Raw genomic sequence first — 26,105 nt, forward strand, 5'->3', positions numbered from 1 at the left:
CATTTAACAGCAGGGATATTGTTAACATGTGGCCTAACCGTAAACAGCAGCACGTATCGTACATCACAAAAGCATCTGATCTGACCAGTCAGTTTAACTGGTGGAACGAGAAGGCACTGGTGGCTCACAAACTCTTCACAGACACTCTAGAGTACTCGCGTAACAGGCGAATCTCCCCAAAACAGTTTGTGACCTCCACCTCTGCCGGTGGAAATTCACATCCACCCCTACAGGTGAGCCAGCAAGCACCATGCCAGTCACTGTCCCCCTGGAGAAATCACACCAATTGCCATTTGGAGAATTAATTCAGTGACCTATGGTAATTTTAAGATTCATTTGCTCTGTGCTGGCTGTGCTCAAACTAGGAATGAGAGCCGCTCTCTTGTCTCTTCACTCATGCAAAATTCATTGTGGATAATCACCTCCAGCCCCACCCCTCCAAAACACAAAAAAAGAACATCTAATAGCAAAACCTTTGCTTTAGCGGTGTGATAATTAAGATCAAACATCGGATCAGCAGCCACCTCCGTTTGTTTGGCTGCGCGCTGCACAGACGGATCAGCCTGTGGCACCTGCAGAGGCCAGCGCAGCCTGGCCCTCCTCACAACTGCCCAGAGCGGCTTTTTGATTTGGCTGCAGTGACCTCGCTGCTGCAGGTCGATGCTTCAGCGGACTGGACCTTCAATGGTACGTAATGCCCGACGTCTACTCTGAGCTCCGGCTAACAATGAAAGAGCTGAGGGAGACGTCTGACTGCAGGGATGTGCAAACGTTAGTTGGGACATGTGTGAGGACGCCTCTTAACACTACACTAATTGGTCCAGAGGGGGGCGCTTCGTCAAAGGTCAACGCTTTAAGGCTGAAAGAGCTGCAAAAGATTCCCGGGTGATGCCTTCAGGCGCTCTGCAATTTAAACAATCACACTGACGGACTCGTCGTTGATGAGTCTTTACAAATTTTGCATGCAATTCTGATTCTTTCATTTTAAATATACAGTCACACAATATTACAAGTTATTGAAGATTCATAGAGTTGTGCTACAGCAGGTCACGTCTCGTGTGCTAAGCCTCCTTTATGTTCACGTGCAGATGCGAGTGATTCATTTGGTACGACTCAGGTTGTCGAAGGACGTCAGCGATTAAACTGGCTGCTGCTGTTGTAACAGACTAAACAGGTTTCTTCATGCTGTAAAGTGTCAACATGTGAGTCTATGGGCACCGACTCACTTTAGGAGTAATTTGCACTCTTCTCTTTGCTGCTCCGTCAAGTGCAGACTTTGCATTTCCGTCCCAAACCAAGGTTTTTATACGTAGCTGCTTGTTTATTGTAAATCCATTTAATAAATGAGGTTCCTGGTGTGATCAAGCCCGACAGCAGCGGCCATCATTCCTCACAGTCTCCCGCAGCAGTCATTACTGTGTGCTAAAGACATCTCAAATTCACCTGCCAATGCGTTCGTTCCACAGCAGTGATCGAGTCACAGTCAGGTGTGAGGCAGGTAAACAGGCGGCGCGCTGACAGCAGCCCCGTGACGAGCGCTCACACAGGAAGCTTCATCAAGGAGAAGCGTCTCCGAGTGAAAACATAAAACCCGACCGTCTGTGCGAGAGCGAAGCTTTCTGTCAAAACAACAGCTTCCTGATGACAGCACAAACTTTTATTACTGTCGGTTTCCTTCTGAATTCGTTAAAAAAAGAAAAACAACATTTTTGGTTTTTTAGTAAACAGGAAAATATCCCATGGCTAATGATGGCGGCGGCGCCGTTTGATGTCATCTGGGATGCCGAGGAGAAAACCCGAGTGGTTTCCATGACGGTGGACGATTATTCATTACCTCTGAGACTCTGTCACACTCATACGTGCCCGACTGTGCTTGTATCTCTGCGAGGACTCTCGCTGAAATAACGCATCACCCGAATCCTAACACAAACCAAGCCTGCGCCATCAAACGGCCCTTTGAAGTGAGTGAGGTCCATCCCTAAATGTCCTCATTCCTGCCGTCTAAAATAGAGCGTTGTCCCCACAAACACAGATGCAGACATGCAAGTACAACACATCCACCACACAGATATGACAGATTTGTCTTTTACACACAGAGGAAGGCTCGTGCAGCGCCTCGCTTACAGTTCATGCAAAGAAGAAGAAATTAACCAGCGGTTGCCCAGTGGTGGACAGAGACCGAGCACCCCGCACCTCTGGTGAATGTGAGTACAAGAAAATAATTATTATAATATGATGTGTTAAGTTTGTTTAGATCACAGGAATAAGGAAGGATTGTGTTTTAGTTTGGCTTAGCTGTAGCCTGAGAGTGTGTGTAACTGTTTAGAGAGGAAGTTATGGACACTGGGGGTCTGCTGCCATAGAAGGAGACAGGAAGCTGCAGTTGGGGGTTGCTGATGCTTGTACCTTTAATAAAAGTCATAATTGCCATAACTTAGGTAGGTTAAGTAGGTTTGCAGGAGACTTTGCTTATCTGTAAATGTAAGACAACAAGAGGCCAATGGCCCAGTGGATGCAGAGTGGGGTCCTCAGTGTTTGTAATATGTTAACTCTGTTTTCTAAGGCTACGTTCACTCTGCAGGTCTTGATGCTCAATTCCGATTTTTTGATCAAATCCGATGTTTTTGTCTGCTCGTTCACACTACAAATAAAATGCGACAGCAAACGCGCTCTAGTGTGAACGCTCAAAGCGCCGCATGCGCAAAAGAAGACGTCAACGCGCTCTGTTTAGACCCAGAGCAACAGCATGTTTGACTGATGACCGTTAATATAAAGACTTCGGACTTTACGTTTCCCAATTTTTGCTTTAAGTTATTTTGTTATTTACATAATGATGTAAATAACCTAATAATGATCCTCATTGCTGTTTCAGAGGATAGCTGCAGATTTCTGTCAGAATCTGCAGATTATACAGTACAAATAAAATGTTCACGTTTCTCCAATGTTGTCTTCTCAGCAGTTTCACCGGATGGACAGGAAGCATTCGCGATGTCTTCTCCGGCGCTGATAGTTGGCGTCTGTCTTCTCTCAGTGACGTAAAAGACGGATTTAATGCGACCTGACCGTTCACACAGCAGTCGCTTTCTAAAACATCAGATATGTGTCGGATTCAGCACCACATACGAAAGTGACCCAGATCGGATTTGAAAATATTGAATTTGTGCCGTTCACGCTGTCACACCATGATGGGATAGATGGTCGCAGAGGGTCAAAGAAGTCGGATTTGATGCGCTTTCACCTGCAGTGTGAACGCAGCCTTTGTTCTAAGTCACGTATACAGAGACACACACACAGTGCTTTAACTGTTATGACACACTCACACCTACATGCACACTCACTCACGTGCTCGTGCATACACACAGACACAGAGTTTGCAGCACACCATGGGGGTTTTATGATGGGGGCGCTTCTACAAAACTGTGTTTCAGTGGAAGATTTTGCAGAGGGACACCGGCCCGGCACATCTCCCCTTCTAGAAGATGCATGCTTAAATGAAGATGAATAAAGATGAACAAAGGTTTTGTGAAATGACTACTGAGTTCCGGTGCCGTCTCTGGATCCTTCAAGGAAAAAAAAGGACCGGGGTGAAACTGATTTCGTAACATTAATCACGTTTGTGCAAGGTGATTGCACAGTTTACCTGGTGGAAGGAAACCTGTCTCCAATCAATCTCAGTTGAATTTGGACCAACCGGTGAGGATTTACAAATACCTGCAGACCGACTGCAAACATCAGTCCGTCTGCACCGATGAGCACAACTCTTCACTGATGAGTTGCCAAACGGTTGTATTCATCTATAAAAGCAAAGTGCTGAGCGTCATTTTGGAAACAAACTGAGGTCCTGCAGCAACAACACAGCTATCTGTGGAGGAAGTTCTGTTTTAGATCTGCGAGATTCCAAGTGGAGGAAACGCTCTGGCTGCAAACTGCTTTACACAGTGTTTTGTTGGTGCTGCTTTCACCTGCCCGCAACCAAAGTCTGGATCTTGAGAACTGTTCTCAGAGACCTTTCATACGGCACGAGAATAAGACAGCGAGAAGCAGAAGGTCAGCAGGAGCATTCAGCAGCAGCCAGCTGTCATAGTAACAGCAGACAGGTTTGCATCTGCAGAGAGAGATCAGAGCCATTTAACACAAAACCAGCACAGGCTGAACGATTAATAATAATTTCTGTGCCGGTTTTCCTGATGATGCTAACAGAATTCCTGCTGCAGTTCGGACTCATCGTCACCATAAACTGAACCTGTGGCTCGGCTCATATGATCAGCAGATATTACAGGCAGGGCGAAGCTGCAGGCCCCGATCGTACGCTGAAGTAACTCACTGAGATCTGATGGCGGGAGGGAAGAAAATGAGTTTGACAGAAATGTAACCATAGCAACAGCAGCAGGTAGCATCCCTGGATGGAGACGGCACTATAGAGCAAAACGAGACTGCAGCGAGAGGCTTTTAGGGACAGCCTCTGTGTTCAAACTGATGGTTTGGAGTGAGCAGAGCCAAACAACCAACAATGAACAGATAATACAAATAAACTCTTTGTGAATGCCGTCACCTGACAGACACTGATGAGCACCTGTGGGATGCACCCGCACGTCGATGGATCCAACCAGCTGCATCCTCTCATCCAGATGTGGATCCAAAGAGAACCAACACCATGGCAACCAAGATGCTCACCTCGCAGCCTCATAAGGAAACTGATGCATGGATCTAAAGTAGCTGCACCCATCCGTATACGTGCTGCACACAGTCTACAGCTGACACGATTTCCGTTCATTTGGATCAGACTGCCAGCATACAGACTTTGATTTCACTGATGGCCATCATCAAGCCTTTTCTCCTGTTATTCTCATTTCTTAATTTTGTTCATCGTTTTCGGTTTAAAGCAAACAAGCAGCCGATATTTAAAAGAGGTTGAATTTGTCAGTAGGCTGATGATAAACGGACCGACTGGATCACAAATAGTCGGGACATCATCAGATCATCTCTTCCTAGGCAGGACTTTGAGCTCCGCCTGAACACCGAAGCACTCCGCTCACATTGTGTTTCTTGTCATTATCCTCTGAAGCTTATTAAAGACGACTGCTCGCTATGGAAAGACTCGCATTTAATTTCACACCTTTCTACCTCAGCTTACATTCACACCTCCCTGAGTGATAATTAAATCACAGACGCACACTTTAGTCACGGTTTGCACTGAAACCATCATTTCAGCTTTTGGTATTTCTGTCCAGAGTGTGCTCATCTTTATTTGTTTACATGTTTGTTAGTCAATGAATGCTGCACATCACTGATTTACCCGTGTGTGTGTTTTACTGAGATTTTACTCACTCTGGTACTGAACCTTTGAATTACTGAATAATAAAACACAGTGTTGCTTCAGCTCATTGAGGTTTGCTGCATTCGTTCATGCACAGCTCTCTGAGCTCTGCAGCAGCTCTGTTCTTCTCTACTTCAGTCGTTCTGTTGCAGACCTGCTGCTGTGCTGGGATCTTTGTCCTGTTGATGACCCGGTGTGATCCGAGCTTCAGCTGTGGGACACACGGCCTCACACTGACTCTACAGAGGAGCTCATGGTCCACTCAGATCATCATCCGTCCTCCAGCGTGCTGACCATGGCTGGCATAGCTGGACTGGCCATTGGGCATACCGGGCATTTGCCCGGTGGGCCGCTGGCGATTTTTTGTTTTCATGGGCCGATGGATTTTTTTTTTTTTTTTAGGAAGGGTATATATAACGAAAGGTGTTGGATTGGCCAATTGGTCATGATCGACTCTGAGCTGGACCAATTACAGCCGAGGAGGCCGGATGCACCCGCCCCCTTGTTTAGCAATCATGTGATTTTCGCGCTTTGCATGCCGGGAACTCGTGGCAAAACAATCCAAGTACCGCATCAAATGCAAGAATTTGCAGCACCGCAAAACGTTCATTCTCCGGTTCCAATACCTTCTTGTTTTTTCTTTGCCGCACAAAAAAGGAATGTACAAAACAAAAGGAGAACAATGCTGGTCCGTACAAAGACAGACTCGACGAAAAGACAAAGAAAAGATACGAGGAAAAATCAGAGTGAAAGGGTCAGACCCTTATGAGCGCACAGAGTGGACAAAAGACGTCAGCGTGCTGCCCAACTTTCACCACGCTCATATTTATAATTACACGGTTCTTGGAGTGAGTGCATACACTCATGAAGTTTAGTAACTTCAGGTCACTGCAACAAGCCCAGGTACAGTTTACCGACGGATGGGTGCAGGACCTTGAAATGCACCGTGTAGAAAGTAAAGACCATCGTACGTATCATAAGTTTACCAGTCTCACAAATCGTCGTCATAAATACACATTCGTTAACCGTTTATTAATAGGACCTTTGAGCTCAACGGTAATTAATTAGTAGTGGAAATAATTTCTGGTACGAGTTACAGAAATGTAGCAGTGACAATAATACTGTATGCTGTAATCGTACTGGACAATTAGTGATACAAAAAACCTGTTTTATCCTGTGAATAAAAGTATATGTTTTTGTCAATGTACCATAATAACAGAAGCGAAACGCAATATTGTGTCAGGACAATTCACTATTTATGCACAATAAACAAAGGAGCATAGCGCGTCGATTTCTGTTCAGCGCCAGACTTGCTTGTAACCTATATCACCAATTATGTTAAGAAAAAGGACGTATTAACTACTACAAAACTCTGACCTTTGTGGGAATGCTTGGAGCAGACTAACCTGTGAGCTGGAGGGTTCTGAGACGTTATGTTTGGTATATCCAGACCATCCGTCGGCTCTTACTTCGGAAACATGGCTTAAAAAATTTCTCTTCAACGACGTAATCAGATAAAAAAAAAAAAACGATCTCTTTACCCGTCGGCTTCCCGTGGCTGTCATGCGACCGGCTATTGCAGTTAATAATACAACAGCTTCTTGCCATTTTTTGGGTTTCTTTTTATCGCTGTGTAACTGATTTCAATTGAAAGCCTGCGTGCGCTAGTACCTCTTGCCACAAATTCCCAGAATGCTTTGCGGTTTTACCCCTGAATGACGTCACATTTCCAATCTTTATCCTGGTGGGCCGGTCTCTAGTCAAAATGCCCGGGCCGATTTTTTGTCCCAGTCCAGCCTTGATGGCTGGTAATTTTTCTCTTAAGTCCTATGGAAGCAGTGAGGGCTGACTTGGTGTTTATTGCAGAGTCATATCAGAAATGCCTTTTTCACATGACGGTAACTGTCAAATCTCCAGATATGCTGTAGTGTTGTTGACAGATCATTGATTCCTAAGGAGATGATTCACCGTGCGACACAAGATTAAGCCACACGATGAAAAATGCCCCAGGCAGGCTGAGATGCAGAGGACCTCTTCCTGCTTCCTCGTCAGTTTCGAGGAGATAAGAGAAGTGAAAAAAGGAGATTTGCAAACACCTTAGAAACTATAATTCATCAATCATCCCAAATTGTTCTTGCTGCAGTCCGGACGTGCTGTACGCATCAAGTTATCTGACTCAAATGTCACAGAGCAGAGGGTCCCTGCACTTTTTCTTTTTGTCCTGATCTCACATGAGCAGGAACCCAGATTCTGCTCCTGCCGACACTCGCTGTCAGTAAAGATGAATGTTTGAGACCTCACAGCGTCTACCAGTGACATTACAAATTCCCCCTCTCCCCGCCTCGCTGCTAGGCTTTGTTGCCCGAGGTGTGGTCCTCCCCGAGTCCTCAGAGAGCCCGAGTCACTGATGTGACGAACAGGCCTCAAAGCTTTGGCGTGAAGCCTCACGCTGCTATCTTTCATCTGAGCCAGGCAGCGGGGAGTTTGGAGGCGATGCTCCGCTTAAACGATGAAATATGACCCGTAGCCCGAGGCTGCTTCCCCCCTCGACCCCCTCCCGCAACAACATCCAGCTCTCCTCGACAGCCCTGCTTTAAACGTGACGAATGACAAAGGCGCACCAAGGCCAGCTCTGTGGTAACACAAGGACCCCGAGTATCGTGTGAGGAATTATCCCGCTAATCTCTCAATAAAAAGTGACATGCGGGCCTCAGCTGGCGACGCATTTATATTCCACCGATGCTGTGAAAGTTTCACACAGCCTCTGACTGGGATGACCCACAGTCTGGAAACTCGAGCATCAAATCGTCTTCTCGTGGCGCATGAGGCGAGGGCGCGCAGAGAGGAGGAACCCACGTGAAGCAGATGAGCGCTCGCCTCGTCGGCGTCTCGGAGCTTCTTTCTTCTCGCTGCCACTTATAATAATAATAATAATAATGGATTGGATTTATATAGCGCTTTTCGGGACCCCTCAAAGTGCTTTACAATTCCACTATTCATTCACTCTCACATTCACACACTGGTGGAGGCAGCTACAGTTGTAGCCACAGCTGCCCTGGGGCAGACTGACAGAGGCGAGGCTGCCATATCGCGCCATCGGCCCCTCTGGCCATCACCAGTAGGCGGTAGGTGAAGTGTCTTGTCAAAGGACACAACGACCGAGACTGTCCGAGCCGGGGCTAGAACCGGCAACCTTCCGATTACAAGACGAACACCTAACTCTTGAGTCACGATCGCCCACTTCCGCTCGTTCTGTGCGCTCTGTACCAGATCTGTCAGTCACATCAACCTGGCTGCTTCCTCCTCCCGTCTGTAGAGTTTCACCAAGTTACCAAGGCAACGGACGGATGCTGCTCTATCAGTCTCCTCTTCCTCCCTTCCCTTGACTTCAGTCATCCGTCTCCTGCGGCCAGAGCAGAGGCAACGCAGACCTCGATTAAAACGACTTTAGGTCAGCGGTCCCCAACCCCCGGGCCTCGGACCGGTACCGGTCCATCGTTTGGTACCGGGCCACGAGAGTTGAGGCTCAGGTGTGAAATGTTTGGTTTTCAGGGTTTTGATCGGTTTTCAGCGTTATTTTGTTATCGTTTTTATCGTTAACTCAGTTTTCCTGGATCTTTTCACGTGTGTTATATTTTGTTGTATTTATCCGCGACACCTTAAAGGCCGGTCCGTGAAAAACTTTGTCGGGCATAAACCGGTCCGTGGCGCAAAAAAGGTTGGAGGCCGCTGCTTTAGGTGATTCACACGCTGTGACAGTAGCAGATGGATGAGGGACGGACGCTCCGCCACGTCGATTGGGAAACACTCACTGTTTAATGGCGCTGTCACTGTGCATTTGACTGTCCAGCACGCGGATGAACAGCCATTCATTCATGCTGTGAACTGACTGTTCGAGCTCAATCAGTCTCAGGTTCACCGGTTTTACACAGACAGCCTGCAATCATCTTGTTTTGGGGTGAACGGTCCTTTTAAAAGTACATTTATACCTCTTGCCTCTGGCCTTGGTGCCATTTATCCAGCTGGATTATTTTAGTACGACTTGCTCAGTTTTGGAGCCTGTGGACGTTTCTGACTCTCTCCCTTTAGAAAAATGAAACTAGACGTTACTGGATGGCTTGTTAATAGGGGTGGGTTTTTATAATCGATTCATCGATTAAAATCGATTCTGGCTTGGATAACGTAAAATCGATTCATTAAAATCCTGAATCGATTTTTTAATATAAATTTATTTTGTCCGAAATGCCAGAATCTCTGGTGACATCTCACAAAATTTCAAGAACCACCAAACAGTAAATGAGAGCAGGTACAGGGATTCTGCACATAGACTTAAACACACAGCGCGACCCGCGGATCAGAATCAGTTAGATGTCGCCTTTCTCACAGTCGGGGCTGAAAGCCGACAGCTCGCTGATTCTGATCTGTGGGCGGGTCCGCGCTTTGTGTTCACGCCCTTTATGAGCAGATTCTAAAGCTGTTAGTTTGATCTCTCTCCAAACAATATTGACCGAACCAGCAGCAAAAGAAGATCCAAACGCTTCACATAAACATCGTCATGAATTCACTCTTTTACTGTTTTGCTTCCATTGCGATGCGTAGCTCTCTCTCTCTCCCTCTCTCCCTCCCCCTCTCTCCCCCCCCCCTTCTCTCGAACAGTTCGCTTTCTTCATTATTCGCTTGCTTGTTACACAAGTCTACTGTTGTTTACAGCGCTGTCGGCCGCTGTTTTTTCCCTTTTACATTCTTCCGAAAAGAAAACCTCATTTCTGCTGTTCAATACTGAACAAATTTAAACTTTTTAAAATTATTCAAAATGCAAAATGCTTAGCCGTGTGTCTAATAAAACCGCTGTAACGTCAGAGGTAATGTTCATTAATTAATGGTTATCTTTCGTTTTTGATGTACTGCAGAATATTTTTATAAAATCCCAGGCCAGGAAAACCTTCATGTTTTTCTGTGTTTTATCTTCAGCTACTTTGACACAAAGGCATCTGCTGTGACGCTCACACCTTGGATAAAGTCTTGCGAGTGTCAGCTTCCTTTTTATAGATACAAAAATATGTAAATGTTCTGATCTGAATTATACTTCTGACTGTCAAAATTTCCCAGATTTAAATCGAATCGAATCGAATTAAATCGAATCGTGGATCGAATCGATTCGGGACCTTGTGAATCGGAATTGAATCGATTCTAGAAATCAGTGACGATACCCAGCCCTACTTGTTAAACGGAGCAGAATTACTTCTTTTCAAAAATCACGACTTCATTTCTTTCTCTTTGCAGAAGTTTCATTTAAGAACAACTGTAACATTACTGCTCCTTTAGTTCGGCCTAATTTTAGTTCTTTCCATTTCCATATTCATTAACGTTGGTTTTTAATCTTTGCATCCTGTCTGTTTAAATCAAACTGCGGAGATGCAGGATCTTCCTTGGACACGGTTACCGCACTCTCTGTATTCCCGTCCAGGCCTTGAGGGCGTCCAGGAGGCCTCTTCTTTCCATCCATCAGCCTCCTGGGGTGTGACTGGCATTTCCACCTTCTTTCATTTGGACGCCAACGATTTCCTGTTCCTGAGGCATTGATTTCCATTTGCATTGTTGATGGACGCGCAGCCTCTCACCAGGAAACACCAAAGTTTAACACTTTGCTTCGGTTACTTGTTTTAGCCCCCACATAGCAAATCAAATGCATCAAGTTTTATTAATCAGATGAAAACACATCTCATTCTTTACTCTTCAAAACATAAAATTTAATACAGCATCTGGAAGAATATTTTTCTCATTGGTAAAAGCCCAGGCCCATCACAGGTGACCCCTCACACCCCGCCCACCACCTGCCGCCGCGCTCAGGTGGGCGCCTCAGGTCAATCAGTTCTCTTTTGACTGTGACATACACCGAGTGATATCTGAGAAAATCATGGAGCACTTCCATCGCTGACTTGGATGTTTTCTGTGATTAAAGTGGTGAACGTATCTAGGATAAAGAACTGAGGGGAAAAATGATAAATTCAGAGACTTTAAAATTTGAATTTTACATAAAATAAACAGAGTTTAGTGTAGTTTTAGGAACCACGAAGAAAGACATCCACACATCATTCATCGCTCCAGTTTTAGTCTTTGGTCTTAAAGTAAAATAAAAAGTAAGATATTAAAATGTTCTGAGAGAAACTGAACAGAGGCTCCATCGGATGCAGATGATTCTGCCGGAGGTCACTTCCTGTTAAAAGCGAGGTTTTCCTTCATAGCAGGATGTTCGGGTTTCTCTCTATAATCAGACGCTCTTTACGTCACAACATAAAGTGCAATGAGGTGACCGTTGTTGTAAACTGGCACTATATGAATAAATAAACCTGAATGGAATTTATTATTATTGATGGCAAATCATGTCCTGGATCGAATTCACCCACCAAAGCATAAAATACAAAGTACACAATGGTGACGGACGCAGAGAGAAAAGCTTCATCGCGGCCGTCTAAAAAAGGCCTTGAAGGTTGAATCGTCCATTTCGGTCTGAGATTCTGGGCTGAGCCACCACACACATCCAAAAATACAAACTGACCACGTGACCGCTCAGCGCCGGCCATTTATCAAAGATTTCACTGCAGAAAAACAGGTGAAGCTAAACTGAGTGTTAGAGCAGCTCCCAGTGAGCAGGAAGGGGGACGCCAGCCCATCCTGGGTCTCTGAACCCGACTCCCTGCTGCAGTAACGTGATAAAAACAAGCACCGACACACTGTGATCGGCACAACAGAATAAAATAGCCTCTTATTGTCATTGTACGTGTACAACAAACTTCTAGACGCCAACAAACAACAATATTCTTGCATTTTCTACTTTTTGCTTCAAATGTCTTCTTTGCATCCGTGGAAAAGGAAAAACCCGTTTTTAACTTGTTTAAATGTTTTATTTTGTTCGGACACTGGAGGAAATATTGAGATGGACGCCCACTCAGCAAATATCTAAACTTCACTCGTCTGTCATCTCATCATCAAGTCTTACCCCAAAATCAAAGAAGAAGAATCTTAAACAGCTTTTGTGGGAAAAAAAACAGTCGAGCAAAGTCACAAATCCATAAATCCACATCCATGTTTATGCTTCCACTTTTAATTCCGACTTAAACCGAAGAACATTAAGCTGGAGGTAATCCTCCGAGTGCACGGACGCCATCAGCACGTCTGTATGCCAGAGCTAAAAGCCAGCATTAAAAATATGATCTTAAATTTACTTTATTTTATGTCATTTTAATTTGTCATCATTACCTTGAGATGAACTGCTGGGAGCTGTGATTTAATGGGGCGCTGCTACGCTGCATATCGCACTGCAGTAAATGTCTCGGCTCTATAAAACGATGTATTGATTCAACAGTAAAACTACACTCAAAATTCCACTTCTTGGTTCTATAACTCACGCATATAAAAGGAAATTCCTCCACTAATTCTTCATGACGTGTGGCTGCACCTGATGACAGAGTGAAACCAGGTTTAAAGCAGGACTCCTGTGCAGCGCGTTCACACTTTGTTTGATTCTCTGCTCTGGTTTTAATGCAGCACCACCACAGGACCAATTAACGGAACTGTGTTAAAACGCTGGCGACACAAAGCCTGCTGGGAGCTCGGGGGGGCGGGGGAACGCCTCCTGGCAGCAGAGGAATTAGCCTGGATCAAAGCTCGTTTCCAGCGCTGGCTTAAAGGATGTGGAGCAGCTGGGACTTCCAGCTCATCGCCACATGTTCAGCTTAAACCGTCGCGTGTGTGGCGTCTTCTTTGCGTCTGGCCTAAACAGTGCAAAGGTGCAACATCCACTCCCTGGATGTTCACCAGTGTCAGTGTGCAGAGCCTCCACACTGACACCGGTGAACATCCAGGGAGTGGACATGGAGATAGTGGACTCTCATAGGTACCTGGGTGTTCACCTGAGTAATAAACTGGACTGGAGCCACAACACTGATGCTCTGTACAGGAAGGGTCAGAGCAGACGCTACCTGCTGAGGCGGCTGAGGTCATTTGGAGTCCAGGGAGCGCTTTTAAAGACCTTCTATGACTCTGGTGGCATTTGTCATTTTTTTCAGTGTGGTATGTTGGAGCAGCAGTTTATCGGCAGCTGAGAGGAAGAGGCTGGATAAACTCATCAGGAAGGCCAGCTCTGTTCTGGGATGCACCCTGGACCCAGTGCAGGTGGTGGAGACAGAAGGACTCTGGCCAAAATAACATCTCTGATGGACAGAGTCTCCCAGCCCATGCATGTAGATGTTGCTGCAGAGCTGCTTCAGTGACAGACTGCTGCATCCTCGATGCATGAAGGAGCGTTTCTGCAGGTCCTTCCTCCCTGCAGCTGTCAGACTGTACAATCAGAACTGCTCCCAACAAACACAGATGTTTACATGTGCGCTGTAATAACTTCTACTGTTGTAACTGCACATTACTTTTCTCAGCTTATATATAAACTAACTTATTGGAAGTTACATGTCTACTTTTTAATGCACAGGTACAATCACACAATCTGCACTTTTCTACTTATTCTAAATATTCTTAACTAGGGCTGCTCGATTAATCGAATTTTAATCTCGATTACGATCTGGGCTTTCAACGATCATTAAAAATGACTGAGCCGATTATTAGCCCCTCCCTCGTGCTGTACTCTCGCGCTGCTCTGTGTGGCAAATCGAGCACACCTCTCTGTGTTTCGAACACGTGTCACAACAATTTACACCAGCGGTCTCCAACCTTTTTTGCGGCACGGACCGGTTTATGCCCGACAATATTTTCACGGACCGGCCTTTAAGGTGTCGCGGATAAATACAAGAAATAAAATCAGTACCGGTACCGAAAAAAAGAAGATTTATTGATAACACACATGAAAAGACCGAGGAAAACCGAGTAAATGATCAAAACGATAACAAAATAACGCTGAAAACCAATAAAAACCCTGAAAACCAAACATTTCACAGCTGAGCCTCAACTCTCGCGGCCCGGTACCAAACGACTCACGCACCGGTACCGGTCCGAGGCCCGGGGGTTGGGGACCGCTGATTAAGAGGACCCGAGGGAAGCTCGGAAAGCTGAGCAGAAGTTATTAGGAGAGGAGAGTGACTGCCGTTGGTTGAAAAGAGGTAAAAAACTTCAGTGGTGTGGAAACATTATTGGTTCAGTCAGACGTGGATCAAGTAGACACAGTGTGTAAACTTTGCTACGGTGTCGTAGCTGCACCACAGAGCAACACTGCAAAGCTCACTAAACATAGATGTTTACATTTTTCATTTATTTCTTATATTGCAAACATTTGCACTGTTATCAGTATTTGCACTGTTTTATATTATTTTATGACAATCTTTAAAGTCATTATTCAACACATTGTTATTGTTAAATAAATATCATCAAATAATCGAGATCTCAATATCAGTGAAAATAATCGTGATTATCATTTTTGCCATAATCGAGCAGCCCTATTCTTAACTATTTAAACATCTTTCAGTGTCCTGCTCTGTCTGCACACTATCTGTACGCTAGTTTGAACAACTCTGCTCTGGTAACTGTTGTCATGATGCAAATATGTAACAATTGTGTTTTTTTGTTTTCTGTTCTATGTCCTGTTCTTTTTGTATATGTGTGTTTTTTTGCTGCTGATACAACCAAATTACCCGTTGTGGGACAATTAAAGGATTATTCTATTCTATTCTATTTTATCCTATTCTATTCTATCCTATTCTATTTTATCCTAATCGCCTTGAAAACCTTTGAGAAGGAGGGTTTCTCAGGTGTAGCACTTTAACTGGTAGCAAAGCACACACTGTGCGTGATGAGCACATGACTAAACGGAGCCAGCAAACAGAAACGCCTTAAAGTGCCGAGTTACAGCTGAGCTCAACTCTGCCGGCCTGACATTAATAAAGCGCTCTGAGGTCATACTGGGCTGGGTTAGTCACTCTGTGGCGACATCCACATTTCCAATGTGGGATTTTTATCGTGTATTTATGCCAAAAAGTTGAAACGACATCCTGATAGAAAGAACTTTTTCCCTTTCTTTTCCCACCTGCTTCCTTTAAGTGTGTCGCTCCCTGCAGCGTTAACGTACAGCCTTCATCGTGCCCTCAATATGTCAACTGACTAACGGGTGCTGGGAGGGAGGCATCCGCCGCCACTAAACGGGCAGACAAGGAAACATTAGAGGAGAGCCGTGTGCTGCTTTGATGCCAGTACGAGATACTGGGAGGAAAACAAAGAAGGCGCCGTGTGGTTGGACGCTGACGACGTCTCCCGTATTAGCCAGCATGCAGAGAAGAAAGGACACAGACAGAAAGAGAAATAAATGGGTTTGCCTCCGAGTGTTTTATCTTTTAATTGCATCAATATCAGGCGTGGATAAGCATGTGCAGGCAGAACATTAGCGCAGGAGCAGATATTATGTTGTCTTGTATGTAGCGCTCTCCATTTGTAGTCTCATCCCACGGCAACTACATCACTGAGGAGGAGCAAACGGCGGTTTTGGTCGAAGTAGTTCGACAGCAACAGGTGTGCGACTTTACTCATCTTGATAATCGGTCACAGTTACACCTGTAATCATACAGAGGTCTGATTACACTCTTTGATTTGATCGGTAACTGAAGTACCGGCTGTAGGATGTCCAATCAGGGTTCTCACAAGGAGACAGCGTGGTGACCAATCGCTGGACAGCAACCAGGCAGGCCAGCAGGGGTGGGGTTTAATCCAGCTGTGGCTCAAAGAAAGCGCGTGAGTACTTCAGAACGAGAGTCGATGAAAAGCAAACATAAATTTAATGATTCACTTCAAGTCAGGTCCTCAACAGGAAGCCGTCATTGTTTGCTCTGGACTCTGAAGTTAACAACGCATTAGCAGCACAGGAGAGTACTTAGAGTTTAAAAACGATCCAGTAGGTGAGGAGTGTTATAATGTAGGCGAGAGCTGTGATTAGTGTGTTCAGCGGTGTTGTTAGGTTGCCTATGAACAGGCTTCAGGGAGGCTGTGGGAAGATGACAGTTAGCACCTGCCACAGGCTAATCGCTGGGACGGGGTGAAGCGGACTCTCGTACTGGTGTTACAGGAAACAGGACTCACTAAAAGCCACAATCTTGAGGTTAACCAAAGTCAGTGACAATCCATCTGTCAGAGCAACAACTGGGATTAACTTTTGATTCTGCAAAGGAACCTGAACCTGAAGGTGGAGACGGATTCCACCTGTTCTCCATCCATAACGACAGGACAGTGGACCTGTGTCTGTCCACTACGACTTCTTTGGTTTTAAGGACGGTCTCTGAGCGGGACAGGTCGTCTGCCTCCGCCCTCTACGCTGTCTCACCTCCATCAGAGATGAGCCCAACCACGGTGGCATCATCGGTATACATGATGATGACGGTGGTTGGGTGGGTTGGTGTGCAGCTGGTGGCTGAATACGTAGCCCTGTGGGATCAGGTGCTGAGTGACAGTGGGGGGGATCTGAAGGTAAACAGTACATGTGTACAGAACACATACTGCATGTATTATATAGATCAGGTGTGCTCCCAGCAGGTAAACTGAGCTGAATGTCTCATTCACTGCTGAGAAGCTGAGAAGTGTTTTTGCTTCTTTAAGACTGAAACCTCTGTGGGCCCGTTTAATTAGCCCGCCTGTAACACCAGTTTAATGGAAATCAGCTTCAGAGCCCAGCATGGACTCATGTGCCGTCTCTCAGATTTGGGTCTCCTGCTATTCTCCACCAACTGTGCTGGAATTATACTTTGGCAGCAGGACAAAGAGCGGACTCTGGCTCGTTGCGTTAGCATAAACGTGTGTCAGCATTTCACTCTGCGTGCTTACATGCTGTTTGATCCAAATCAGCGGTCTCCAACCTTTTTTGCGCCACGGACCGGTTTATGCCCGACAATATTTTCACGGACCGGCCTTTAAGGTGTCGCGGATAAATACAACAAAATCAAACTAGTACCGGTACCGAAAAAATATTTATTCATAACACACATGAAAAGACCCAGGAAAACCGAGTAAACGATAAAAACGATAACAAAATAACACCGAAAACCAATAAAAACCCTGAAAACTATACATTTCACACCTGAGCCTCAACTCTCGCGGCCCGGTACCACACGACTCACGGACCGGTACCGGTCCGAGGCCCGGGGGCTGGGGACCGCTGCTCTAAATGATTATTTACCTTCAACAAAGACAAGAACACATAATTAGCTGTGAAGAGTTTCTCGTTCGCGGACGGCAGCCATTACTGAACGCTTGATGACACTTAATGATCAAATCAGATGATTGGTGGGTAAGTTCTGAACACAATCTTCAAATTCATCCATTTATTATGCCGAGCTGAGCTAATAAAGCTTCACGTCTGGAGATGAAGACTGGAAACAATGAAACCATGCACTCTTGTTCTAAAAGCAGATCTAAAACGTTTCTATCTAATTTGATGAACTTCATCCAGGTGTCACAGCAAGACACCTTTAATGACCACCTGAGACAGGTGAGGAGGAACGTCACAAACACTCTTCAGCAGTAAACCACAGCGACGAGGTCCCTCCGCTCTCTGGTCTTCACTGTACTACACGTGATTATTCACTAGCCAATTAGCAATCAGCAAGGCCATAAATCTGAGCTCTAAGAAGATGTGAATACTTCATTTCCTGCTCTGCTGAACAGGAATCGGATGAGAAATAAATATATAAACGTAGCGGGTGAACACAGACACCGCAGCCGTTCCGCTCATTTCCTCGCTCGCCCTCTCTTTTATGAAATGTGTTGAAGGAGGCAGCTGCTGTCTGACGAATGACAGCAGATTAAGCCGTGTGAAGCTGTGCGATCGTACCGTGAAGGTGTAGTGACTGCCGCGGGGAAGTAAAGTCCAATTAACTTGGTTTCCATTAAACTGAGTTTCAGGCGCAAAAGTAGGAAAACATCATTTTGTTATAGAAAAATCAAACGTTCTTTCAGGTTCATCCTACGAGTGAAATCGTGTTATTTTTATGGTTTCTGAGCCTTACAGCAGAAATCCAACATTGTTTCCTCTTCCTGTTTTTGATCAGGTCGCTCGTCTCAGCCAACGCCGGGTTAAAAAAAAGCCTTATATCCACAGTAAGCACCGCCTCCTCGAGCTTCTAACCAGTAATCTGCGATTACTAATCGAGTCTTTGTTATGTAAACAATCACATTTAAAGTGTGCGACAGTGTGGAAACAGGCGTACATCAACCCTACTGATGATCTTTGAACTTTGTTATTCCCAGGACATCAATTATCACCAGTTTGTCAAAGTTGCTGGTCACCACCATGATGACAAGACTCTCACAGCTGGAGAGGCATGAAGCTACTTTTTGCACATTCCTATTTTTGCAGTTTTTGCACTTTATGTAGTCCTGTGCTGTACCACTGCACACAGTTGGAATGACAATAAAGCTACTTGGCATGAAGCGAAGCTGTTGCTGGAGGACGCCTGCAGCCGACGGCGCTTGCTCCTTCTTCTCCTTCTCGTCTTTGGCCTGTCGTTGCCGCTGGTTGGTGTTTGGCAGCGTTACTGGTCGTCGCTGTTGTTGGCCGGTTGTGTTGGTGTGCTGTAAAGGTTGCGCTTTGTGTGTCAGTGCTACCGTGCATGCTTACCGCGTCTATATTTTTATAAAAATCTACAATGTTTTCCTCAACACGATAAATCTTTGACACCTCACAAACAAAACATGAGCAGTAATTAAATTAAGACTGTTGGTTAATTATTATTGAAAGTTTCTTGTGGTGCAAGATTGGAATGAAACGACCCAAACAACCATTGAAATACAACATTAAACTTCTTCCCTGTTATCGGTCTCTAATGTTACGTTACCATTAGCAGCCTGCAGGAGGACATGCGTCTGCTGCCCATCAGCCTCCTAATGTCTCATTTTCCTGCTGTTTTCACTTGGAAACACTCAACCCATTATTTCTATTCAATGGGGCACAGTGACCTGCATTTAATACGGTTATAAGAACCTACTGGTATTTAGAGCCGGCCACCTACTGGTTACATGTGTGACACTGATGAAGAGTAATAACAGTCATTTAAGGCTGAGAGCATGAAAAAGAGTAGACATCTACCTGAAAGGTGAAATGGTTTTAAAAGCACGTCACACGTCTGCTGAGCACCTCTCCAAGACGACTGGAGAATTATTACTCCACAGATACTCATCTTAGTGCAGGGATATGAAACTTCAAGTGAATCTGAGAGCAGGAGTCAGTTTTTCCAATTATTAGGAGGCAGATCCTCATAATATGTGTTACAGTAAAAGACACTGACTTTATTTATGGCTGAATTCAGCTGATAGGTTTTTAAGTTAATGAGGAAGTACTGCAGCTCTTATAGATGTGAGATCCAATAAGCTGATAGCGTTGTTTTGGTGGGAAATCTCACAGACCAACGCGACTGGATAAGACGAGCTTGCACTGGAAGAAAATGATTTATACTGAAAAACAAAGACATCTGACACAATCTGGGGAATCTTGTTTGAAATATGTGGAAAGTTTAATTGGACTCCAAGACCCAAAACAGCTTTTTGTCATTTTATGTCTCAAAATTCATCGACCTTTAAAATAAACTGGGCTGTGCACGCCCACCCATCCAGAGTTTGAAACGCATTAGTGTGCTGCTCAGTGAACACCTCGGTTACAATACTACGTTTAGCAAACCCCTCGTAATTTTCTTTGAGTATGAATGAATATCACTGCAGTGGTGTTGCAGAGTGACCTGTTCTGCTGGGAGTCGCCTCGTTTAGACGAAGGAAACCAGCTGCTGTGGCATCATGAGCAATGCTTCACCTCTTTTTAAACAGCGTGCAGCAAAAACGCAATTTGTTGCAATAACTGTTATTCCAGCTCCTTCAGTTTGAACTCCTTCAGCACACGAGCACGGCGCTCATTTCTTTGACTCCCTTCGTTATTTCCGCCTCGCTGTTTTCACCGGGTTTCTTCTCTCCTGTCGTTTGCATCTGTATTTGAGACGCTTATAGAAACCCCACAGGCTTTTTGCTTCCTCACCTCAACAGTCTACGCCTCAGAAAATAATAATAATTTTAAGAAACGACTAACTGAGACTTTGACACGTGTCCTGATCTCTGGAGACGTTGGAGAAAGAGGCATGTAGGTATAGAGAGATAACAAGAAAGAGTCTTTGCGCTGAAACGACAATGCTTATTGAAATTACTGTTGAAGGATGAAACGATGCTCAAAGAGCTGCAGAAGGGGGAAGATTTTAGTTTCACACCTCAACCCTCTCAGGCTCAAATTAAACTTTTTGTTGCTATGCACGACCGAGTCCTGCAGTGGTGCTTCTGAGTAAAAAAACTCGTATGTGGGGTGATCAGGTTGTTAGTTTTTAACTGTTGCAAATCGGCAACGTCTGCCTGGAGAGGGTTAAAAGTCTCAGTGTGCCGTAGGTGCTGAAGATTACAGACGTGGGAATGAAGCCCGTGATTATAACAGTCAGGCTTACATTTCATCTCATTACGATAATAACCAGGGAATGAAATTAACACTCGAACGTCCTGTTGGGGAGCCCGTGAATACCCTCAGGAGCTGAGACACGTCAAATCTGTGCTGCGTTACCTGCCACAAATCTCCACAGTGGGAAGACGTTTCCACACGTCCTCTTCTAACAACACCAGCAACCCCAGAAACACGACTGAAGCCATGTTCAGCGCGCCATGACTCGCAGAGACCCGACGCGTAAACGGCACACGTCACAATGCAAAAGCACGCCCTTCTCATTTCATACGTGTAGCCCAGGGGTGGGCAAACTTTTTGATTCGTGGGCCACATTGAGTTCTAACATTTGACAAATGGGCCGGAACAGGAGTAGATAGATGGCATGCTTTGAAAACATCACCTCATTGGGGGAAAAATACACATCTTGGGATATGGAGAAAACATGTGCTTTAATTTCATTTTTTTTAAATGAAGAAAAGCATTACAATAAAATCTCTGACTTCGAAATGAGCCTTTAAACACTGAAAATCAAATAAATGAACATTTTATTTTAAAGCACTGAAAGTTCTGTTATCCTTCAGGATATCACATCACTCTCCTCCTAACTTTTTTTTTTTTCCCAAAAATGGTAGGAGATGCAGATGTACTTGTCCTGTTCCTTTTATTCAATTTGTTTCCCCGGTGCCAAAAGTCAACAACGACCAGTGCAAGTTCGAAACAGTTGCAGCAAGTCAGTCTGTGAAGCGTTATATTTGATCTGCGCGCACTGTTCATTTTAACAACGTGCGTATCACGGAGACACACATTTTAATGGGAGCAGTGTTGTTGGTCTCCTTTTTTAGCCAGCGCATCAAACTCTGGAGTTAGTTTTGTTGTGGCGATTCTCAGGATGGATCTGAGGTGTAGGTCTGTTAACTTGGATCTGTGGCTGGCTTTGTTGATGTTCATGACGCTGAATGTCTGTTCACACACGAAGGTAGAGCCGAACAAAGCCAACATCATCTGCGCTTTTCGCCTTAGATTTGGAAACGCGGCATCATTGAGTGAAGCATAGAAGTCATTTAGTTTCAGAGAGCTGAACTTCTCTTTTAAGGCAGGGTCGGACTGAAGGTCGATGAGTTTGAGCTGAAGCTCCTCTGGAGCTGTTTCAGGGTCTTGTGACAGAGGAAAGGCCACCAATTGAAGTGACTTGTCAATTTTATCGAAATCCAAAAACCGACGGCAGAATTCTCCGTGCAGTGCATCCAGTGACTCACTGTATTTCTTTACTTTTGCTCCGGCCTCTTTCAGCGTGGCTAGTGTAGGAAAATGAGTGAATGACTTGTTCAAAATCTGCCTGGAGAATAAAGCCAGCTTGGATTTGAAGGCTTTCACGTTTGTGTGCATGTCATGCACAAACAGCTCCTTCCCCTGCAGTTTCACGTTGAGCTCATTCAAGTGTGAAAATATGTCCGTAGCAAACGCAGTCACACATCCAGCTCTTGTTGCTCAGCTCAGGAAATTCATCAGTCTTCCCCTGCCGCTCCAAAAACACGCCAATCTCCTCTTTGAGCTCCCACACTCGTTGAAACACTTCGCCCAAACTCAACCAGCGGACACGGGAGTGATAAAGCAGGTCCTGGTGATCCGCATCAGTTTCCTCCAGGAACGCAATGAACTGACGGTGCTGAAGTCCCCGTGCGCGTATGAAGTTGACAAGTTTCACCACAGGATTCACAACATGATTCAGCTGTAACACTGATTTACATAGAGATTCCTGGTGGAGGATGCAGTGGAGGAAAATGACATTCTGGTCAGGGTTTTCATCTTTCACTTTATTCTGGATTCTCCTCAGCAGGCCAACGTTTTTTCCCGTTAAATTTGGAGATCCATCTGCGGTGACGTTAACAAGCTTACTCCAGGGAAGCTTCATGTTTTCGATGGCAGCAGACACTCGTTCAAACAAGTCCTCTCCCCGTGTTTGTCCTTTCAGAGACTCCATTGTCAAAAACTCCTCCGTTATTTCAAAGGTTTCGTTGATTCCTCGGATAAAAATGAGGAGCTGAGTAGTGTCTTTGACATCGTTGCTTTCATCCAGTGCTACAGAATAAAAAGTGAATGACTTCGCCTTTTTGTTTAATATGCTGGTGATATCTTCATCTATTAGTTCTACACGGCGAGTCACTGTCCGCCGTGATAAACTGATTTTCTCAAATTTGTCTTTGGTCTCCGGGCACAAAATACCTGCTGTCTCTACCATACATTCTTTTAAAAACTCGCCCTCTGACAGTGGTTTGCTGGCCTTTGCTATTTTGAATGAAAGCATAAAACTGGCCTTGGTACTTGATTCTTGAATGGCAGTTTGACGGTGAAAAAAACTTTGCTGAGCCTTCAAATTAGCTGCCAACTTCTCAGCAGCAGATTCCCGTTCTTTTGTTGAGAGCTTGCTAGCATAATTTGTGTGCTTTGTGGCAAAGTGACGGCTAATATTATACTCTTTAAAAACCGCCACAGTTTCTTGGCATATCAGGCAAACAGCAGATGATCGGTGTTCAGTGAAAAAATATTTAGTTGTCCACTCCTTTTTGAACACTCGACATTCTCTGTCCACTTTCCTTTTCTTGGGTCCGCTCATCTTCATAGAGGGGCGGTAGGTCACAGGGTAAAGTGCAAACGTGGAGTAATAGGCCTACGCCGCTTCACCTCAACAAAGCCAATATATCTAGAGTGCGCCATCTAGTGAGGAAACATCAGAATTGCAGGGGAAATAAAACATTAACAAGGTTAATTTATTACTTTTTTTTTTCAAGTTTGGCGGGCCGGATCAAAACGTTTAACGGGCCGCACGTGGCCCCCGGGCCGTAGTTCGCCCATGCCTGGTGTGGCCTCTAGAATCACTCTCATCGCAGGGCATCAAAACCAACATGGCAGACGGCGCCGACGACAGAAACACACGAGCTGGTAGTTCGGCACACGGGACATCAAGAGGAGGAACGATGCGTTAAAGCCATGTAGAGGCGACCTGCCCCTGAACCTAACAACGTCAGTGACTCCTTCATATCACGTCCGAGATTCTTTGTCATGACCTCAGTCAGTCCAACTTCAACTCGGCCGCTGCCAAACCTTCGTATTTTTCGATCAGAGGTTGGGGAGGTGGGAAGGCTCAGCCCCGTTCCAGGTTTCCTCCGTGCGTGGATAACAGCTCTCACTGTGGTTCTCTGGAGCCTTAAAAAGTCTCTGTGACCGACTGATGGTGTCACTGACTGGGTCGCGGCGTGATGTGCTGCTGTTTGAGATCTTTCAGCCTGCTTCACTTTATTTTTTTCAGCAGGTGTGACAGAGATCAGGTCTGGATTGTGAAATTGAACTCTGCATGTTGCATTTACTTGGTTATCTTTTGTCTTAAAGTTTGTTCGATGAACTGAAACAACATGAAAGTAAGAAATCAGAATGTGGCCAAATCCTTTCTTCACAGCCCTGTTTCTAAGGTTCAGCATGAATCACAAGTTTATCAGTTTGTATCTTGCTTCATATTTGTGATATTTGGGTTTTATTCTGACTTGCAGACACCAAAAACCTACATCAGGTTTAGGAAAGGCCCAACGTTAAACAAGTATAACCTGTACTTACATTTCATTTATATATTTTAGCATCCTCTCCTTCATTATTTGAGTGTTTTGTTAAAGTACTAGAAATACTAGATAATTTCCAGTCTGAGCTAGAAAAACAAGAACGACAGTGAAACGTTCGACCAAGAACTCGTGATTAGGATCTCCAACTCGAGCCAAGAATAAAACCTCAACGTGATTTCAGGGAAACTACAGAACACAGGTCGTCATAAAACCGGTTACCCGACCAGCTGTTACTTGACATGATTCTTCTTCACTCACTATGTGTTAACAGACCTCTGTTATTAACCTCTGTCTCTCTTCCACAGCATGTCTTTATCCTGTCTTCCTTCTCTCTCCCCAACCAATCACAGCAGATGGCCCCGCCCCTCCCTGAGCCTGGTTCTGCTGGAGGTTTCTTCCTGTTAAAAGGGAGTTTTTCCTTCCCACTGTCGCCAAAGTGCTTGCTCATAGGGGGTCACATGATTGTTGGGTTTTCTCTGTATGTTATTGTACGATCTACTGTACAATATAAAGCGCCTTGAGGCGACTGTTGACCGATTCAACTGTATAAATAAAGTTGAATCGAATTATTTCAGGTTTCGTTTCTCTGCGTGTCTCCAGTTGGCAACGCAGACAACTCTTTACAAAAAGGACGTCAGTCTGCCGCTGTTCGACTGTCCCCTTTACAACATGAACCCAGCACATCACAAAACTGTAACTTATTAAAGTTCATAATCATTATTTACCTCACACAGGGTCTCACAGCCCCTCAGTTTATCCTCCATTTGACATGAGCTGTCGAAGCTGCTCTCTCTTTACACCAACTTGTCTTTATGATTGGCTTCCCCTCATAAACAGAAGGCCTGACCAGCAGGTGGGTGGGTCTTCTGACCACATCTCTCCCACTCATCCAGCTTTGGAACAGGATGTGTTTGACAGAAAATAAGGAAAGGTGGAGTAGATCCCCTCTGAAATGTAACAGGAGGAGCTGGGAGTTGGTAAAAGTGACTCTTCTCACCAGTGTAACACCCAGTTCACAGATGACAGTACTGGGATGAATTTTCGGTGCTTTCCTGGCACTTCTCCAGGCTGCTGAACCTGATTGAACGTCGCTTTGCCTCTGAGACAAAAGTCTGGAGAAGTGGTGGAAAAGTTCACATCTAACTAACTTTGGGTTGGGGCTCATCTCACCACGTTACCCGACGATCCAGGATAGCCGTCATTAAAGCTTTCAAACCCTGCAAAACAAAAGGAGCGCAGGAGCACGGGACTCCATACGTCGTTCGTGGTGCAGATTTATAACCCGCCTGAAACATTTCCTCCCCGTCCTGGAGAAAATGATGTTTTGCACCAATCTGTTCCAAGGCCGCTCAGAGGAAAATGGTCGAACGTAAAATCAATCAGGTTTGGTCTTCACCAAACAAACAGCCACGGAAGCGCCGAGCTCTCCAGAAAGAAAGGGACGCAATCGCTTTCCTTCTCCAGCACGTGCCAACCAGCGTAAATAAGACTTTACTCTACGGACCGGCACATTCCCCCGAACGATCTTCCTTAAAACGAGTGCCAATTACAAGCCCGAGTCGGCCTCGCCCGCAGCGTAGTCGCACGTTTGAAATTTAAATCCGAGGCGGCCTCGCAGGATGATAGACGCGGCTTTACGAGAGATTTGAACACAATCCCCAGTGATGAGGTGAGGCGATACAGATCACTTTCACATGTGGAGGACTCGCTATCTGCTGCTTTG

At 45.2% G+C, this 26,105-nt stretch overlaps 1 protein-coding gene and 1 pseudogene across 1 annotated transcript in view; both read right to left on the bottom strand.

Moving 5' to 3' along the window:
• Positions 1-26,105, bottom strand: part of immp2l (inner mitochondrial membrane peptidase subunit 2) — a 201,888-nt gene that overhangs the window by 135,244 nt on the left and 40,539 nt on the right. The gene's annotated exons all lie outside the window — the stretch shown is intronic.
• LOC143419746 (general transcription factor II-I repeat domain-containing protein 2-like) lies at positions 21,311-23,851 on the bottom strand (annotated as a pseudogene).

This window comes from Maylandia zebra, linkage group LG7, assembly GCF_041146795.1.
Source record: "Maylandia zebra isolate NMK-2024a linkage group LG7, Mzebra_GT3a, whole genome shotgun sequence".
Taxonomy (NCBI): Eukaryota; Metazoa; Chordata; class Actinopteri; order Cichliformes; family Cichlidae; genus Maylandia; species Maylandia zebra.